This window comes from Chiloscyllium plagiosum, unplaced genomic scaffold, assembly GCF_037043375.1.
Source record: "Chiloscyllium plagiosum isolate Xiang-an unplaced genomic scaffold, Cpla_swu_hap1 HiC_scaffold_40, whole genome shotgun sequence".
NCBI classification, from domain to species: Eukaryota; Metazoa; Chordata; class Chondrichthyes; order Orectolobiformes; family Hemiscylliidae; genus Chiloscyllium; species Chiloscyllium plagiosum.
The window spans coordinates 20,592,992-20,613,029 of record NW_028270178.1 but is presented as its reverse complement, the minus strand read 5'-3'; the positions used below and the strand labels follow the sequence as shown (position 1 = coordinate 20,613,029).

The window sequence follows — 20,038 nt, the reverse complement described above, 5'->3', positions numbered from 1 at the left end:
ATTTCCTACAGCTTTTGCAGGACGGTTTGGGATTCCCAAAGGGGCCAAGGGCACCTTTACATGTTGAGCAGAAAGCAATTCCCCGATTCTGTGAGGCCCGCTCTGTGCCATTTACCCGACAGGGAAAAGCAGAGTCAGAAATCAGGAGGTGGGAAAGGGGAGGAATCATCAACCCAGATCACTTTGCAAAACGGGCAACACCAGGCCTAGCTATTGTGAAAACTAATTGCTCGGTTTGCCATTGTGGAAATTTTAAGCAAACTGTAAACTAATTTTCAGAGCTGGAAAAATACCCAAGTCCTCATTTTAAGAAACAGCATTTTATTATGCAAAGCAAAAGGGATTCCTATGAGCAATGGTCTCTTCCAGCCATGAGCTGAACAGCAGCGTGATCATGCGCAGGTTTCAAAAATGAAGTGCCGCCGAGAGGTTAATTCTGGTAGACGGGAGTTCCCAGAGTACCAACAAGAATCAAAATTACCACCAGCCGGGAACGGCTGTGTAAATGCTGGACGATCCCGTTCCTTTCATGGGTTCAATGTTTATTGTAGTTAGAGTCATTCAGAAAACTCTGCAATGATGTTTGAAAAGCTGTGAGGATCATGCGAGACACTTGGACTCCTGGAAACATAGGTCATGGACAATGGAATGTTATTTTCCGGCAGGGAATTCCGGTATTGTTTTTCTGTGTTGAATGACATCCGGAATGTTCAGACGACCCCATAAAGTCCACCATCTAATGGCCGGGCAGAAAGAGCAATCCAAACATAGATCGAACACAGAAACGCACAGCACAGAACAGGCCCTTTGGCCAACTATGTTGTGCTGAGGTTTAATCTTAATGTAAAATACAGTAACTTAACCTACGCACCCCTCAACTCACTTCTTTGCATGTGCCTGTCCAGCAGTCGCTTAAATGTCCCCAATGACTCTGCTTCCATTACCACTGCTGGCAACGCATTCTATGCATTCACAACTCTCTGCGTAAAGAACATACTTCTGACATGACCTCTATACCTTTCCCTTAATATCTTAAAACTATGACCTCTCGTACCAGTCAATCCTGCCCTGGGGCAGATTCTCTTGCTCTTGACTCTATCTATCCCTCTCATTTTCTTGTATATCTCGATCAGGTCTCCTCTCTTCCTCCTCTACAGAGAGAAAAGTCCGAGCTTATTCAACCTTTCTGCAAAAGGCAAGCCCTCCAGAACAGGCAGCATCCTGGTATACCTTTTTAGCATCCTCTCCAAAGCCTCTGTATCTTTCCTATAGTAAGATGACCAGAACGAGACACAATATTCCATGGGTGGTATCACCAGGACAACGTACAACTTCACTTGATAGCAAACTCCCTGGCCCTTATTTTGATTATACGACCATACCGCATACAATAACAGTGATAGCTCCAGCAGAGTTGCTGTTTGGCAGAAGACACCCCACCATTTAAAACCAGATATTTAGAACCTGAGAGAAGGGTGAAACAGCATCAGGAACGCCAATATCAGCATATGCCTCCTCTAAGTGAGAGAGGTAGTTTAAAATTAAACTAATCGGAAGAAACGAAGTGGGGCCAGACGATATAGAATGTGTGTGGGTAAAAATGAGAAACCATAAAGGTAATGAAACCATTATTGGAGCAATGTATAAGCCTCCAAATAATGTTCAGGAGCTGGGGCGCAACACACACCAGGAAATAACAAGATGTGCAGGAAAGGCAAAGTAACAGTCATCATACGAGGTTTTAAAATGCAGATGAACTGAACAGGTAAGGTTAATCGTAGATTGCAAGAAAATGAATTTGTTTAATGTTTACGAGATGGATTTTTGGAGCAGCATGTTGTGGAAACCACTAGGGAACACTCAGTGCTGGATTTAATGTTGTGTAATGGGGCAGACTTGATAAGGGAGCTCAAGGTGAAGGAACGCTTCGGAAAAAGTGATCAAAGTAAGATTGAATTTACTCAGCAATTTGAGAGGGAGAAGGCAGGGTCAGAGGGAACGGAATTACTGCTGAAAAGGCAACGACAAAGACATGAAGGAAGATCTGGATAGAATTGAATGGGAGAGGAGCCGAGCAGGAAAAACAGTGGAACAGCAATGACAGTCATTTCTGGGAATAACTCAGGAGACAAAGCGGAGATTTATCCCAAGGAAAAAAGAGGCCTGACACAGGAAGGATGCAGCAACAATGGCAGACAAGGGATGTTAGGGATAGCATAAAAGCAAAAGAGAAAGCACATGATGTGGCGATGGATTGTAGGCAATCAAAGGATTGGGAAGCTTACAAACATCAACAGTGGCCAACAAAAAGGGAGGGAGAAAATTACTTATGAGGGTAAAATGAGCAAGCAAGAGAAAGGAAGAATGGACTCGTTTCTTTAGATATGTAAGGCGCAAAAGAGGGGCAAGAGTGGACATTGAGCCCCTGTTAAATGATGCTGGAGAGATAGATTTGGAGAACAAGGAAAAGGCTGGGGTTTGAATAATTACTTCATATCTGTTTTCACAGTGGAAGACAAAAGTAGTATCCTCAAAATTTAACAGAACGATAGGGAAGAGCTGGGTATGGTGGCCATGAACAAGGAGAAGTTACCAGAAACACTGAATGGGCTGAAAGTGGATAAGTCACCTGGACCAAATAGACATTACCCCAGAGTTCTCAGGAAGATAACTGAAGAAGTAGTGGGGGCATTACGTGACTTATCAGGAATGTCAACATCCAATGAATGTCACAGAGGACGGGAAAGTTGGTCATGGGACACACCTATTTTGAAAGTGAGAAAGGCAAAAAACAGAAAATTGCAGACTAACGAGGCTAACCTTGGTCGTGGTTAAGATCCAGAAAACATTACGAAGGATGAACTATCTGAATACTTGGATGTATACGCTCAAAAAGAACAGAACCAGCATGGTTTCATCAATGGGAAGTCGTGCCTGACAATCTGCTGAAATTCTTTGAGGAAATAACAAAAAGGTTGGACAAAGGAGGAAGCCAATAGATGTTCTCTACCTGGACGTCAAGAAGGCCTTTGACAAGGACCGACACATAAGGCTACTGAATGAGGCACGGGCTAGTGGTGTCACAGGCAAAGTGCAAGCACAGATACCTTTGTTGTCAGGCCAAAAGCACAGAGTGAGGATAAAAGGATCCTTCCCAGGATGGCAGCTGGTGACAAGTAATGTTCCACAAGACTTCGTTTTGGGACCACAACGTTTCACTCCATACATTAACGGTATAGATGAAGGAAATGAGGGCATTCTGACTAAGTTTGCAGGAGAAACGAAGATAGGTCGAGGGACAGGGATCACCTAGGAGGTGGGGTGGCTTCAGAAGGCTTTGTACAGGTTAGATGAATGGCGAAAGACGTTGCAGATGGAGTAACATGTGGGAAAGTGTAAGGTAATGCGCTTCTGTAGGTAAAATAGAAGCATTGCCTATTTTCCAAATTATGAGAAAATTCAGAAGTCTAAAGTGAGAAGAGACTTCAGAAACTAGAAAGGAGTTCTAGTTCAGAATTCTCTCAACGTAAACTTGCAGGTTGTTTCAGTTATGAGGAAGGAAAATGCACTGATGGTATTTATTTTGAAAGGACTTGAATATAAAAGCAGAGATGTACTTCTGAGGCTCTAAAAGGCTTTAGTGAGACCACATTTGGAATATTGAGTGCAGATTTGGGCCTGATATCTCAGGATGTACTGGCCGACTTCAGAGGAGATTCACAAGAATGGTTCCAGGAATGAAAAGCTGAACATATGAGAAACGTTTGAAGACTCTGAGTTTATACTGTATGGAGTTGAGAAGGATGAGGGGGCGTCTAACTGAATTATGCAGAATATTGAAAGGCCTGGACATAATGGATGTTGGGAAGATGTTTCTATTGGTAGGACAATTAGGCACAGTGTTGGAGTAAAAGGAAGGCCTTTTTTTAGAATAGAGATAAGGAAAAGCTTCTTCAGCCAGAGAGTGATGAATCTATGAAATTCGGAGCAAGAGCAGGTTGTGGAGGCCAGGTGATTAAGTACATTTAAGGCAGAGGTAGATAGTTCTTGAGTATCAAGGGAACCAAGTGTTCCGACGAGAAAGTGGCAGAATGAGGTTGAGAAACTTATCGGCCATGATTGAATGGTGGAGCAGACCCCATGGACTGAATGGCTGAACTTCTGGACTGTACTTCAGGGAACAAAGTTTGGTGTCAAAACCACAGCATTGGCGGTGTATGGGTATGAGGTAGAGTCAAGATGAGGTTAGGTCCCATGAGTTACGAAGTTTGGGTAGGTCAGGCGGTCCTGGACAAGCATGTAGATCATATGAAAGCGATTACATTGCAAACAGGGCAGCAGCCAAATATACCTGCCCTCTCGGAACAGCCAGAAAGGCTGTCCCAAACTGTGGGTTATCCACCTCAGTCGAGCGTCGAAGAAACCTGAAGAAAAGGATGAATCTCTCCCGAGCTGCAGGTGGAAGAGGTTGGTTATGGTCCAGCACATGTCACCCGTGACCGAGTCAGAGTCAGAGGAAACAGACTTGGGGTGGAAATACCCAGGGAGGAGTTCCAAGATAAAGAACGGGCTTACAACCCGAGACTTGATGGGGAAGTAATATCATCATTGGAACAAGGGACCATGAGATCCTTGGCTGGGGTTGTCAACCTGGACCAATCATGGAGTTCTGACTGACAAAGATAAACTGAAGATTGTCTCTGCCGTGTGCCTATCTCTCTTCTGTAATGATGCTCGTAGCTGGGTCCTTGGAGAGGGAGCATGTTGTCTCCAGCAATGCTGACCATCTCTGTAGGGAGAGTCTGTGATTATTTCCAATCTTCGTGGCTAAGATACGTCTTTCCAACTTTGAGGACATAGAATTAATGTCAATTAATGCAGCCAGGTAAATTTCAACATAGAAAACAGCTCTCAAGGCAAACAGGAGTAATGGATAAGAAAGTAACTGGAAAATACAGACTGTTAATTAAGTCCAGTAAGACATTAAGTATGACGAAAAGTAGATCTGCTGTAGACATTGCCAACAAATAGTGAGAGATGCATTTGGAGAGCCCAATATTGCCTCGATTCACGCTCACAATTCCCACTAAATTAACTGCAAGTAAAATAAAGAAAGGGACGCTCCTTCATGGCTGGGGTCACAGCAAAGAATTCGACGTAACGTGTCTGCGAAGTCAAACAAATTGCCTCATTTTAATATATTGTCTCAATTACATGATACATGGTGAAAAGTCAAAATGGAAACAAGGACTTTGCAAAACATAAAGAAATAAAGACATGTTGGGAAACAATGGAAAAATAGAAAAAATGAACAAAACTGAGGAAAAATTGTGTTATGATTCAAAAGTTCAGCTTTTCTCTGGTTTTCTTTGCTTCGAACAGACTGTCAGTGGTGAACCTGCTGAGCCAAAAGAAACAGATTAAGGCTGATCCTACTCGCTCTCCGGCATCTCTCCTGTGACACCCTGGATTTGATTTTAGCTTTTGTGCCAAAGGGTGTTTATTAGGATTGTTGCAAGTATTTACAGCAGCAACGGTAATTCAGGACAACTGCTGGGACTTCAGAATGGATTAAATTATTCTCTATTCTTTTCCCTTTTGTTTGTATTTCATCAGATAATCTTGCAAATCAATTCTGTTTTGTTTAAAACTAAGTAGTTGGGCCAGCTGCATCACAACTGGAATATTCACTTGACAGTTTAAAGGACTAGCAAATTTAGGGTCTGGGCTACTTTCTTGAAATGTTTTGAGGAGTTCTGGCCTGGTGCATAATGGATTCGTTATTGTGTGTAGCCATTGGGCGTGCACAGAGATAATTCATCAAACATAATTTAAAAGCAGCGAGCTTCGTTCGTGATGCGTGGATTCCAGAAAATATTGGAAGCGGTATCACTGAGAGTATTTGAAGAAGAGATCGATAGATGTTTGAAATATCAAGGAGTTGCGAGTTATGTGGATCTGGAATGAAAGAAACGTTGAGATTTGGGGCAGATGATTTTGTAGAATAGTTGGCAAATTTGAGGATCACCTGCTTCTGCTCCTGTTTCCAAGATTCTTACATGACATCATGATTTTTTAAACATCATTGAACTGTGAGAATTCAAGCTTTGAAGAAGATGGAACTATGGGAGGAAGAACTTTAAAAGGAATAAGCAAAATTACCTTTATGTATAATCCTGTTTGATCGTTGAACAATAAAAAAAACCTGGGTAAGAACAGCAGAGTGCAGAAACCGAAGTAAAAGGAATTGAGGACCACACTCAGAAATGGATCTATTGATGTAGGGAGGAGAAATCGACAGAAGTATAGAGTAATCAATCAACTGTTTAGGTGTGGCACGTTGAATCTGTGGACAGCACTGCTGCCTGACAGTGCCAGGGACCCGTGTTTGAATTCATCCTCGGTCGACTGTATGTGTGGAGTTTGCACATTGTTCCCGAGTCTGTGTGGGTTTCCTGAGATGTGCAGGTTAGGTCCATCGGCCAATAGAGTTAAGGAGAATCCAAAGGGGTTTACAAATATATTACAAAACTGTAAGTAGGGAGATAATATGGCCCCTCAAAGATCAGCAAGGCGGCCTTTGTGTGGAGCTGCACGAGAAGGGGGAGGTACTTTACAAATACTTTGCATTAGTAAGTACTGTGGAAAAGGATATGAAAGATATAGAATTTGGGGAAACAGATGGTGACATCTTAAAAAAATGTCCATATTACAGAGGAAGACGTGTTCGATGTGTTGGAACTCACAAAAGTAGATAAATCCTTAGATCTCTGTGGGAAGCTAGGGAAGAGATTGCTGGGCCGCTTACTGAGATATTTTTATTATCATGTGAGTTGCCAGAAGACTGGAGGTTGGCTAACGTGGTGTCATTGTTTAAGAAAGATGGTATGGACAAGCCAGGGAACTATAGACCAGTGAGCCTGACGTCAGTGGTGCAGAAGTTGTTGGAGGGAAGCCTGAGGGACAGGATGTACATGTATTTAGAAAGGAAAGGATTGATTGATGTTGCTCAACACGGCTTTGTGCGTGAGAAGACATCTCTCTCAAAATTGACTGATTCTTTTTGAAGTATTAATAAAGAGAATTGATGAGGGCAGAGCAGTATATGCGATCTATATGCACTTTAGTAAGGAGTTCGACAAGTTTCCCCTGGGAGGCTGGTTAGCAAGTATCGATCTCATGGAATTCAGGGAAAACTCACCATTTGGATGCAGAACAGGGTCAAAGGTAGAAGGCAGCGGCAGTGGTTGAGGGTTGTTTCTTTCAGACTTGAGGCCTGTGACCAGAGGAGTCCTGCAAGGATCAGTACTGGGTCCATTACTTTTCTTCATTTATATAAATGATTTGAATGTGAGCATAAGAGGTATGGTTAGTAAGTTTGCAGGTGACACCAAAACTGGAGGTGCAGTGTACAGCGAAGAAGATTGCATCAAGTTACAATGGGATCTTGATCAGCTGGGTCAATGGGCTGAGAGGTAGCAGATGGAATTTAACTCAGATAAATGTGAGGTGCTGCAATTTGGAAAAGCAATCCTTAGCAGGACTTAGACACTTTATGTTAAATTCCTAGGGAGTGTTGCTAAACAAAGAGACTTTGGAGTGCAGGTTCCTTGCTCCTTGAAAGTGGAGTCGCTGGTAGATCGGACAGTGAAGAAGGCGTTTGGTATGCTTTGCTTTATTGGTCAAAGTTTTGAGTACAGGAGTTGGTAGGTCATGTTGTGGCTGTACAGGACATTGGTTAGGCCACTGTTGGAATGTTGCGTCCAATTCTGGTCTCTTTCCTACCGGAAGGATGTTGTGAAACTTGAAAAGGTTCAGAAACGAGTTACAAGGATTAGAGGATTTGTGCTATAGGGAGAGTTTGAATAGGCTACGTCTGTTTTCCCTGGCGCCTCCGAGGCTAATGGGTGACCTTATAGAGGTTTATAAAATCATGAACGACATGGATAGGTAGAGACAGACAAAGTCTTTTCCCTGTGGTAGAGGTCTCCAGAACTAGAGGGCAGAGGTTTAGGGTGAGAGGGAACAGATATAAAAGATACCTAAGGGGCAATCTTTCCATGCAGAGTGTGGTATGTGTATGGAATGAGCTGCCAGTGGCAGTTTTGGAGGCTAGTATCATTGCAACATTTAAAAGACATCTGTATGAGTATATGAATAGGAAAGATTTAGAGGGGCATGTGCCGGGTGCTGACAGGTGGGACGAGGTTGGGTTGGTATAACTAGCCGGCAGGACAAGTTAGACCGACGGGTCTGCTTCCGTGCTGCATACATCTCTGACGCTATGACTCTATGATGATTGCAAAGCTGTGAGCATCATCCGTGATAAACAGGCTTCTGAAAGTATTGGTCACAGACAACGGGACAGTATTTTCAAGCAAAGCTTTCCAGTATTTCCTGACATTGAATGGCATTTGGCATGTTCAGACAGCCCCCTGACATCCACTGTCCAATGGTCTGGTGGAAAAATCAGTCCAAACATTGAAGGCAGGTTTAAAGAAACAGCTAACAGCTTCAGTCAATACCAAAAATCACCCAGGTCTTGTTCGATTCTCGGACCATCCCTCACGCAACAACAGGGATATCTCGAAAAGAGTTGCAGATGGGGAGAAGACTCCGCACAAGGTTCAACCTGATATTCATGGACCTGATGGGAGGGTGAACAACATCATAAACACCAATACCAGCACATGTCTCCTCTGAGAAAGAGAGATAGTTTACCTCAGTGGCGAAGTTTGATGTCGAAACCATATAAATAGCTGTGGATGAGTATGAGGTGAGGTCAATGTAATATCAGATACCGTGGCTTAAAGACTTTGGGAAAGTGAGGTGGTCCTGAACAAATGTTTCGTTCATATGGAAGCTGTTACTTTGCATAGAGGACAGGAGCAATACACACTTGTCCCTCAAAACGGCCAGAAAGGCTGTCAGAAACCATGCGTTCTCCCTCTATGTCTCGTGTCGAGGAAATCTCCGAGGCTGAGATGGATGCAGCCTCGACACATGCACACACAGACAAGGGGGCTGAGTGTCGTGGCGGAATATCAGCGGAACTGATGTCCAGGGATCATGTAGGAGATAAATTAAAGAAAAGAGAAAGTGAAAGAGAGGAAGAAAGCAAACTATCTCCTCACGCTCGGCACTAGCTTTGAGCTGCCTTGTTTGGAGCCCATGTGCAGTGTGCTGGGAAATAAACAGTGACTTGGCGAAGCGATACCGGCCTTTGCACGGTACTTTCAGTGTTAAAAGAATGCACTCCATTATTACGAACGAGAATTTATTGGAAATCTAATTTGGAATGAAAGAAAACAGTCACTTGTTCCTTGGCAGATTGAGTCTGCCGTGTGCGACAAGGGAGGAAGCTGAACCCACAGTTGCTTTCAATCAGTGACATGAGCACAAATTACCACGTCAGATTAATTGCGTTCTGCAATAATGCAGCCATTGTGGCTTTCCTGCTTTCATAGTCTGTCCCTAGATGCTCCTTGTAGGTGACACAGTGCTGCTTCTTTTCGACGTGCTGGTAGACTGATCCACAAAGCCGTTCGCGAGTCAATTCCAGCATTTGGAGCAAGTGTCAGTGAAGGAACAGCAATACATTTCCCAGTCGAAATGGTGAGTGATTTGGAGGGGAACATGCAGGGTGTGGTGTTCCCGTATATCTGCTGCCCTTGTCCAGATGAAAGTGGTCACGTATTGGAATGTGCTGTCTCAGGAGCTTTCGTGAATTTCTGCAGTGTATCTGGTCCACACTGCTGTCACAGAGTGTCAGTTTTGGAGCGGATGGATGTTTCTGGATGTTGTGACAATCAAGCGGGTTGCTTTATCTGGATGGTGCCAAAAAATTGCTTATACTTAGTGTTTGTGCTCAGTATTTTTTTCACAGTGAATCTTGGTGCTGAGTCGCAACATTCAGGGAACTGCTGAGATACTTTGACGTGCATGACCATCCACGGCGTATTGGAATTAATGTGCTCAGGAACAAAAGGAGAAAGTAATAACAAGTCACAGCTAAAGACAGGAACTTAAACCTAAACTGGCATTATATGACAGCTTGAACAAAACAAAATATAATGCATAACAAAAGACGGAGGTTCAGGAGTGTTGACAATGTATTTTATATGCATAGTTTCTCCGATGTACAGAGCAGGTTGGTACACAATAAGGTAACAACTGGGCAAGTTGTTTTTTTCTTTGGAAGCAAGGCCATAGACTGAATGTGAATTGTGGAAAAGATCTTTGTATCTTACACATACTCATCCAAGCAGCTAATAATGCCAGTAAAAGTAGATTTCAGAATGACAGTAGTTTGGAAGATATTCAGTTTAATCTTTGCATTTCGTGGTAGTAAGTCACTGAACATGTTCACACGACGTTGTCACTCAGCTTTCAGCATAAGAATGTAAAACACAAAGCAAAGCATTAAATACATTAGAATTTCGAAAAGGGCTTCACATGGAACAGAAAAGCAAAGACTCAGCCCTTTAAAAAGCAATAGCTATTAGAGATACCCAATCTCAGTGAAATATTATTCGAAATGCAATTTGTTATTTTTTTACTGAAGTGGTTATTGCCCATTTTCGTGGTCGAGAGACTTTTTTTTCCAATTCTGAGGACATGGACTTCTTTTCATTTAATGCAGCCAAGGAAATTCCACAAGCTCTTTTAAATTGGAGATCTTGTTCTTATACTGGAAGTAGATCTCCAAATACTGGTCAGACCTGTATGCTTATTTGCACAGTTTAATAATTCGAATAAATGGATATTTTACACCATTGATTAACTCCTCTCTGAATTTAGTTTGTGTTAGAGCGTATATGCAAGTGTTGGTGCACGAATTCATAAGCTGTAGCATGAATCCAATTTCTTGAAGAACAAAAATTGGATCATTGAACGTCTTGTCTTGATAATTATAGTTTATTACTTGCCAGCCGAAAGAGTGTATGACAAATGTCATCCACAACAGTATAAAATTAGCAGACAAGGCAAACAGTAGGATGATGGATTTTCTCCTGTTTAGCACCTCTGGATCAGTTTTATTCTGTCCATTTCCGTGGATCTGAAGACGACAGCGGATGCGGTTAGCTGTTAAAATATTCCTGACAGTCAAAGCATTGAATACCAAAATCAGCACAATTGGAATCAATGGTGTAATTATACTCTCAATCCCTTCATACACATTCCAGAATAATGATGTTTCATAGTCTGATTTTATGATGCAAAACCATGGTACATTGTCAATAACAACTGAAGGAATAAATATAAAATACCAAGCAACTGACCGCAAACAGCTGACCACACTCACAGTTACTATAACAACTAATGCAGTTCTCGTGTTGCAATATCTTGCTCTTAGCTTTTGGCAACAAATTGCTACAAACCGATCAAATGTGAAAGCAACTGTGAACCAAACTGAACAGTCCAGGGCTGCAACGAACATAACAACTCTCAAGGCACACACAGGAGTGATGAATAAGAAATTAACCGGGAAATAAAGATTGTTAATTCGGTGAAGTAAGACATTAAGGATGACGAGAAGTAGATCTGCTGTCGACATTGCCAACAAATAGCGAGTGATGCATTTGGAGAGCCCACAATTGCCTCGATTCAGGATCACAATTCCTACTACGTTAACTGTAAGAAAAATAAAGAAATGTACTCGTCTTCACGATTCGACACACAGCAAAAACATCATATATCTGCTGAAACATGTATCTGCTAAATTAGACCAATTGCATCAGACTAATATATTAACTCAATTACACGATGCATAGTGAAATGTTACAATGGAATTATGTACTCAAGCAAACCAGAATGAAATAAAGACATGTTGGGAAGCAATAGAGAACAGAGTAAATCAACAAATAATTCAGATTAAAAATCATAAAGAATGAAATGTTTTAATGCAAGTATGTCATACTAAGAGATTAATTGAAATGTTTCAAAGATTCTTCATACTTATTAACCTATTAATGGAAGAAAAATCAAAGCAAAATGGTATTAAGCACAAGGTATTTCACATAAGGAACGGAGTACATGACCACACAACAATATTTCTTTATGAAGTGGAACTGGCATGGTTGAATATGAGAACTGGGTTGTTGGACTAACCTGTCATGGATCGTGGTCACATGTTTTCTCATGTATGCTAGTCACAAATCTGTAGGGGCTGGTAATGAGGGGAGCTAGTACTCGTACATGAGCAGGCATAAGACCAAATGAGAATCATCTTGGAACTTGGTGAATATAGTACTCTATTAAAACAGTAACACAATATTTGGAAGGTGAGATTACAACCCGATTGATTGACAACACATCCACACATATATCCTCCACCTCCACCAACACCGCTCTGAAGCAACAGTGTGTACTATCTAGAAAATCCACTGCAAACATGCCAAATGCCATCCTTCCACATGTATATTTGAGACGCAACATCCAAACAACTCTGTACCTGAAACCTGATTTCTCTCTGTTTGGCAGCACTACCGAGGTCCCTTCCATTAATTACTTCCCTTGCTCATCTTTACAAAATGGAACACAACGCATTTATCTAAATTTGGTTCCATCTGCTAACCCTCAGCCAATTGACCCAATATATCAATATCCCCTTGTAATCTGAGATAAACCTCACAATCTGCTATGTCACCAATGTTGGTGCCATCTGCAAACGTTCTCACCTGGCTTCAAGAGAATTTCTTCTCTCAGAGGGTAGTGAATATTAGGAATCCTCCGCCCAGAAATTTTCAGAATTCAAATCACTGAACGTGTTTGAGGCAGTGGTCGATATTTTGAAATATCAAGAAGTTGAGGGCTATGTGGTGGTGGAAGAGAAGTGTTGAGACTTGGGGTAGATGGAGTTGAAAAGTGTGGTGCTGGAAAAACACAGCAGGCCAGGCAGCATCCGAGGAGCAGGAGAATCGAAGTTTCGGGCGTAAAACCTTCTTCAGGAATGAGGCTGGTGCGCCAAGCGGGCTGAGATAAAAGGTAGGGGGGAGGGAACTTGGGGGAGGGGCGCTGGGAATACGATAGGTGGAAGGAGGTGAGGGTGAGGGTGATAGGCCGGACAGGGGGTGGGAACGGAGAAGTCGGGAAGAAGATTGCAGGTCAAGTGGGCGGAGCTGAATCCGGGGGTTGGGACTGAGATAAGGTGGGGGGAGGGGAAATGAGAAATCTGGAGAAATCTACATTCATCCCGTGTGGTTGGAGTGTTTTTGGGCGGAAGATGAGGCTGTCATCCTCCAAGCTTCTTGAGGCCGGGGTTTGGCGATGGAGGAGCCAATGATCTGCATGTCCTTGGCGGAGTGGGAGGGGGAGTTAAAATGTTCACTCACGAGGCGGTTGGGTTGGTTGGTGTGGGTATCCCAGACGTGTTCCCTGAAACGTTCCGCAAGTAGGTGCCCTGTCTGCCCAATGTAGAGGAGACCACATCGGGTGCAGCGGATACAGTAAATGATGTGTGTGGAGGTGCAGGTGAATTTGTGACTGATATTGAAGGATCCATTGGGACCATGATGGGAGGTGACGAGGGAGATGTTGGCGCACTTTTTTCACTTTTTGTAGTTGCGGGGAAGGTGCTGGGAGTGGGGTAGATAAGCCATGATCTTATCGAACTGATGGCAGGCAAAGTCTGCTCCTGTTTCCTATGTCCTTATGATACATCAGGAATTTTTAAAGATGATGGAAGTGTGAGAATTCAAGCTTTGGAGAAGATTAACATATCGGGAGAAATACTTCAAAAGGAATCAACAAAATGAACTTCATGTACCAGCATGTTCGATCGATGAACTGTTTAAAACAATCTGATTCAGAACAACAGAATGCAGAACTCCAAGAAGAAGGCATTGCAGACCATGTTCATAAATTGGACATTTGATGTAGGGAGGAGAAATAAAAAATGTTACACAGAAACTAAACAACTGTTCGGTGCTGTACGGTGGCTCAGTAGTTAACAGTGGAACCGGGTTCAATCCGACGCTTGGGCGACTGTCTGTGTGGAAATTGAATGTTCTCGTGTGTCTGCATGGGTTTCCTCCGGGGTCTTTGATTTCCACCAACAGCCCAAAGATGTGCAGGTTATGTACTATGGCAATGCACTGTTGTCCCATCGCATCTGGTGATGTGCACGCCAGGTAGGTTAGCCATAGGAAATGTAAAATCATGGAAATCGAGTCGGGGGGAGACTGTGGATCTAGTTTGGCCCGTACTAGGAGGATTGGAGTGGAGTCATAGAACATAGAAGAATACAGCGCAGTACAGGCCCTTCGGCCCTCGATGTTGCGCCGATCCAAGCCCACCTAACCTACACTAGCCGACTATTCTCCATATGCCTATCCAATTCCCGCTTAAATGCCCATAATCAGGGAGAGTCCACCACTGCTACTGGAAGGGCATTCCATGAACTTACGACTCGCTGAGTAAAGAACCTACCCCAAACATCTGTCCTATACCTAACTCCCCTCCCCTTAATTTAAAGCTATGCCCCCTTGGAAAAGCTGACTCCATACGTGGAAAAAGCTTTTCACTGTCAACCCTATCTAAACCCCTAATCATCTTGTACACCTCTATCAAGTCACCCCTAAACCTTCTTTTCTCCAATGAAAACATCCCCAAGTGCCTCAGCCTTACCTCATACGATCTTCCTACCATACCAGGCAACATCCTGGTAAACCTCCTCTGCACCCGTTCCAGTGCCTCCACATCCTTCCTATAGTATGGCGACCAAAACTTCACACAATACTCCAGATGCGGCCGCACCAGAGTCTTTCGAACCGCAACATGACCTCAGGACTCCGGAACTCAATTCCTCTACCAATAAAAGCCAGTACGCCATATGCCTTCTTCACCGCACTATTTACCTGGGTGGCAACTTTCAAAGATCTGTGTACATGGACACCATGTTCCCTCTGCTCATCCACACCACCAAGTATCCGACCATTAGCCCAGTACCCCATATTTTTGTTACTCTTAGCAAAGTGAATCACCTCACACTTACCTACATTGAACTCCATTTGCCACCTTTCTGCCCAGCTCTGCAGCTTATCTATATCCCGCTGTAACCTGCCACATCCTTCCTCACCGTCTACAACTCCTCCGACTTTCGTATCATCCGCAAACTTGCTCACCCAACCTTCTCACCCCTCCTCCAGGTCATTTATAAAAAGTGACAAACAGCAATGGTCCCAAAACAGACCCTTGTGGAACACCGCTACTGACGGCACTCCAAGATGAACCTTTGCCATCAACTACTACCCTCTGTCTTCTTCCAGCCAGCCAATTCCTAATCCAAACCTCCAACTCAGCCTCAATGCCATACCTCCGTATTTGTTTGCAGGAGCCTACCATGGGGAACCTTATCAAACGCCTTACTAAAATCCATATACACCACATTTACCTATATCCCGTCGTCCACCTCCTTAGTCACCTTCTCAAAAAATTCAATACGGTTTGTGAGGCACGACCTGCCCTTCACAAAACCATGCTGACTATCCTTGATCACATTATTCCTATCCAGATGTTCATAAGTCCTATCTCTTACAATTCTCTCTAAGACTTTGCCCACAACAGAAGTGAGACTCACCGGCCTGTAGTTATTAGGGTTATCCCTACTCCCCTTCTTGAACAAGGGAACCACATTTGCTAGCCTCCAATCTTCTGGCACTACTCCTGTAGACAACGAGGACATAAAAATCAAGGCCAATGGCTCTGCAATCTCCTCCCTTGCTTCCCAGAGAATCCTAGGATAAATGCCATCAGGCCAAGGGGACTTATCTATTTTCACCCTTTCCAGAATTTCCAACACCTCTTCTCTACATACCTCAAAGCCATCCATTCGACTTAATTGTAACTCAGTATTCACATCGAAAACAATGTCCTGTTCTTGAGTGAATACTGACGAAAATTATTAATTCAGTGTCTCCCCAATCTCTTCAGCCTCCACACGCAACTTCCCACTACTATCCTTGACTGGACCTATTCCGACCCTAGTCATTCTTTTATTCCTGACATACCTATCGAAAGCCTTAGGGTTTTCCCTAATCCTACCAACTAAGGACATTTCATGTCCCCTCCTTGCTGCTCTTAGCTCTCTCTTCAGGTACTTCCTGGCTACCTTATAACTCTCAATCGCCCCAATTGAACCTTCACGCCTCATCTTTATATAGGCCGCCCTCTTCCATTTAACAAGGGATTCCAATTCCTTATTAAACCACGGCTCACTCACACGACCCTTTCCTCCCTGTCTGACGGGTACATACTTATCAAGGACACTCAATAGTTGCTCCTTGAACAAGCTCCACATATCAATTAACGGGCCAAATGGCCTGCTTCAACTCTATTGGCGTTCTATGATTCTATGAACTGTTCTGCGGAAGGAATTTTAGGGAGTGTGAAATGCTGAATTGGCAGTAATGACAAAAACCAAACACATGCGAATTGAACCCGCTGTCCTGCTGGTTCAGTTAGACAATAAAATGTCTATATGATAAAATTATGATGTTAAATTGCACAAATGAACTTTATTACTCTTCCAGAAAGAAAAGAAGAAAACATTTGACTCAATGCCTTTGAACGCAATGCTGAAATAAAAATCTAAACCACCTTGAAGGTTGCTGCACAGGTGGATAGAATGGTCAAGAAGGCATATGGTATGCTTGCCTTCATCAGATGGGGCATTGAGTATAAGAGGTGGCAGGTCATGTTAAAATCGTGCAAGACGTTGGTTCGGCTGCATTTTGAATACTGTATACAGTTTTGGTCGCCACATTACCAAAATGATGTGGACGCTATGGAGAAAGTGCAGAGAAGGTTTACGAGGATGTTGCTTGGTATGGAAGGTGCTAGCTATGAAGAGAGGTTGAGTAGTTTCAGTTTGTTTTCATTCAAAAAAAAAGGAGATTGAGGGGAGACATGTTTGAGGTTTACAAAATCATGAATCGTATAGGCAGGGTAGATAGAGATAAGCTTTTCTTCCCAGGGTGAAGGATTCAATAACGAGAGGTCACGCTTTCGAGGTGATGGTGAAAAGTTTAAGGGGGATACACGTGGCAAGTAATTTACACAGAAGATGGTGGGTGTCTGGAACGCGTTGCCAGCAGAGCTGATAGAGGCATGCACGGTAGATTCATTTAAGATGTGTCTGAACAGATGCATGAGTAGGTGGGGAGCAGAGCGATACAGATGATTAGGAATTGACCGACAGGTTTAGAGAGCACATTTGGATCGGCTCAGGCTTGGAGGGACGAAGGGTCTGTTCCTGGTCTGTAAATTTTCTTTATTCCTTGTTCTTGTTCTATGTTTTTTTTTAAGTGCCGGAACACCATATATAATCTGACTAACCTCCCTTTATACACAGAGCCAGATGTTTCAAATCATCGATATGATCTCCTAGCCACCCTGTTCAGAGATATCATTTCGCTTCTCTGGAGTTGGTGCCAAATGAACCTGGGATCACGTAGTGATTCATAACATCGATACAACAGAGTTAGATGTTGCTGGGAATTTACAGGGAAGCCACTGCAACTCACCGAGTTGATTTTTTTTACAGTCAGATTGTAGGTGACCATACTAACTAACCCCAGGCATCATGCTGTGTCATTATTCATTCAAGCTCACAACAGACAGATTCAGTTGCAAAAGTTATCACATGGATAGAACACAACGCTGATGATTTGGAATTTAACTTATTTTGCACTGTTGCCTTTGTTAATGTACGATAATAATTTACATCTTGTGCTAATCATTAGCCTTTGAAAAATAATCAAACAACAACAAAGCACACAGGACCACTCGATCATCAGGCATCAGAAAATAAAGAAAATTTACAGACCAGGAACAGGCCCTTCGTCCCTCCAAGCCTGAGCCGATCCAAATGTGCTCTCTAAACCTGTCGGTCAATTCCAGCAGTGCAAACACGAGAAAATTACTGCAATCATCCCAAGAAGACAAGCTTATTCTGAACTAAATGGAACACGCAACCAACTCACATACATACGAAAAGCGAAAGTTGCATGCACTCATTAAATATGATTTGTACACATGAGTACATGTGCATGTGCTCATGTGTTTTAAGTACACAGTAGTAGACATTTAACATCTTGCACAAGAATTCGTGAGCGGTATTTGGTCCCGTGTCTATGGAAAGATGTGTTCGACTTGAAGGGGGATCAGAGGGAATTCACAGGCTTTGCCATATCAGGAGCTGTTGAGGACTCTGGAACTGTACGTGATGGATTTCAGATATGTGAAGGGGAATCTGATTCAAACTTTCAGTACACTGAGAGACCTGGATAGTGTGGACGTGGAGAAAATGTTTCCAAAATAGGACAGATCAGGACGCGGGGCTCAGCCTGAGAGTGAAGGGATGACACTTGCGAACTGGGATGAGGAGGAATTTCTTCAGCGAGAGGATTGTAAATCTGTGGAATTCAGTGCCACAGAAAGGCTGGGGAGACCAAGACATTGAGCTCATTCAAGAAAAAGTTAGTTTCTTGTTGAATAAAGTAATCAAGGGGCACAGGAGTAAATCAGGGCAGTGGGGATAGGTAACATATCAGTCACGATTGACTGACAGAGCAAATTTGTGTAGCGAAAAGACTACATTCTGCAGATCTAACTGAGAATTTCTCTATCCATAAAAACTAACAGATACTCTGAGGTTATCTAACATTTTCGTTGTTTATTGCAGCAGTTTGCCTTTTTTTCCAGCAAATATCAGCCCATTTGATTGCCAACACATCCACAAACCATCAGTCTGTTCCCCTCCCCCACAGTCACTCAGTCACAGCAGGGTGGACAATCTACAAGACACATTGCAGCAGGTCACCAAGGTCCCTCAGATAGTTCTCCTTCAACCTCACATCCGCTACTGACTAGAAGCAGCAGATGGATGGGAATGACACCACTTGCACGTTTCCTTCAAGACACTCGCCTTCATGGCTTTGAAACACATCACCATTCCTTCAGTGTTGTTGAATCAGTTAAACGACATTTGGACAGCTGCATGGGTAGTAAAGCTTTAGGGGTAATAGGCTAAATAGAGGGAAATAGGACTTGCTCAGTTCCGGAAATCTGATCAGCAATGGACCGAAAGGTCTGTTTCCGTGCTCTATGACTCGATGTGTATGCTCTAACATCCAATGGTCTGCAGTGGTCTAAGAAGGCAGCTCATAACTCTGAAGGGTAACTCAGGGTGAGGTACAAATGCAGATTCAGCCTGCTCTGTATTGTAGCTAAGTTCTCTGTAAAACATTTATAAATAGACCTGCTTCAGCAGACGGAATTAAACAATAAAAACCATGAACTACTGGTGAAACCACGAAAGACACTTAGGTTAGAAATAACCAAAGCCATGGAGAGTAGGTCAAATTTCCACAAAGAATGAGGGAGTCGGCTTAAACAGATTTAACACAAACATACAAACCAAAAGAAAGACAAATGTTGTAAATCAGAATCAATGACAAAACAGTTGTTGGAAAAGGTCACAGGACCCGAAATGTCAACTCTGATTTCTCTTCCCAGATGCTGCCAGACCGGCTGAGATTTTCCAGTAACGTCTGTTTTTGTTTACATAAACATAACTGGATTTAAGAACTTACTAATAATGCCAACAGCTGCAAATATCGGGTAGCAAATGCGTGCTATCTGCAAGATTGTTGAGTATTCCATTCTGTCCCTGTCAGGTCTGTCTGTTCCGGTGGTGTCAATGATTCTGTACGTCGAAACACGGTGACATTGTCAACACAGGCTCATTTTATTTGGAAGCAAAATGTCCATTGAGACAATAAATCTGGCTGAATCACCATTAACGGTAGTTGCACTAATCTGAACAAGCAGCAAGCTAACCATTTTCCTCTGAGGTTTATTACGTAATATAACTTATTTTGAAGAATAAAATATCACTAATTTCTTGAGAATAAGAATTAGATTTTTTTTCTATGTTACTCAAGTGCAGAATTATATGGCGACAGTGAAAAATACAGCCTGCATCATGTCATCATTCCCAGCAAAATCTTAGGAACAAACCTACCTCAGTTCAAAC

The 20,038-nt window shown here is 42.9% G+C and overlaps 1 pseudogene; it reads right to left on the bottom strand.

Annotated features, from left to right (window-relative positions):
• Positions 1 to 10,633: 10,633 nt before the first annotated feature.
• On the bottom strand, positions 10,634 to 19,665 carry LOC148138387 (putative G protein-coupled receptor 139; annotated as a pseudogene).
• Positions 19,666 to 20,038: the final 373 nt, after the last annotated feature.